Below are 785 nucleotides of genomic sequence, written 5' to 3' on the forward strand. Positions count from 1 at the left end.
TTTATCTTGCTGATCTGAACATAGACGAAGTCTGAACTTTTCATTTAGAATTTATGCTATTTTGCCAAACTAAAAAAAAACTCCTCCCGCACAGGCCATGAAGGCCCAAAGGTACCGACTGGCCGCCGTGTCATTCTCAGCCCACAGGCGACAATGGATGCTGATATGGAGGGGCATGTGGACAGCACACCGCTCTCCCGGTCGTAGGTCATTTTCCGAGACCGGAGCCGCTACTTCTCAATCAAGTAGCTCTTCAGTTTGCCTCACAAGGACTGAGTGCACCCCGCTTGCCAACAGCGCTCGGCAGACTGGATGGTCATCCATCCAAGTGCTAGCCCAGCCCGACAGCGCTTAACTTCGGTGATCTGACGGGAACCGGTGTTACCACTGCGGCAAGGCCGTTGGTCCTATTTTGCCAGATAGATTATTTAAAAAATTATATCAATCACGGACTTATTCATAAATGACTAGAATGTCGTTCATTTCAAAAATGAAACAAGACAGGCGTTCTGACACAAAAGCGAGTTTAAGGTTTCCAGAAATGATTGCAACTAGTCACCTTTAGTGACGAAAGTAACTTTTTATTTTACCACGGTCTATTTTAAATTGCCTATCGACTTACCAGATGGGAAATAGTTGCTAGTGATTGTTTACAACAATTTGGGGGGGGGGGGGTTTGTTTAGCGGTAGTAAGACAAAAAATCGAAACAAGTGAGCTCTGAATGTGGTGTAGTATCTGGAATTACTTGTATCATAAGATCGACTTCATGACATTACTCGCCATT

At 44.7% G+C, this 785-nt stretch overlaps 1 pseudogene; it reads right to left on the bottom strand.

Moving 5' to 3' along the window:
• Nucleotides 1–288: 288 nt before the first annotated feature.
• Nucleotides 289–406, bottom strand: LOC126204552 (5S ribosomal RNA; annotated as a pseudogene).
• Nucleotides 407–785: the final 379 nt, after the last annotated feature.

The sequence above is a fragment of the Schistocerca nitens genome, chromosome 9 (genome assembly GCF_023898315.1).
Source record: "Schistocerca nitens isolate TAMUIC-IGC-003100 chromosome 9, iqSchNite1.1, whole genome shotgun sequence".
Taxonomy (NCBI): domain Eukaryota; kingdom Metazoa; phylum Arthropoda; class Insecta; order Orthoptera; family Acrididae; genus Schistocerca; species Schistocerca nitens.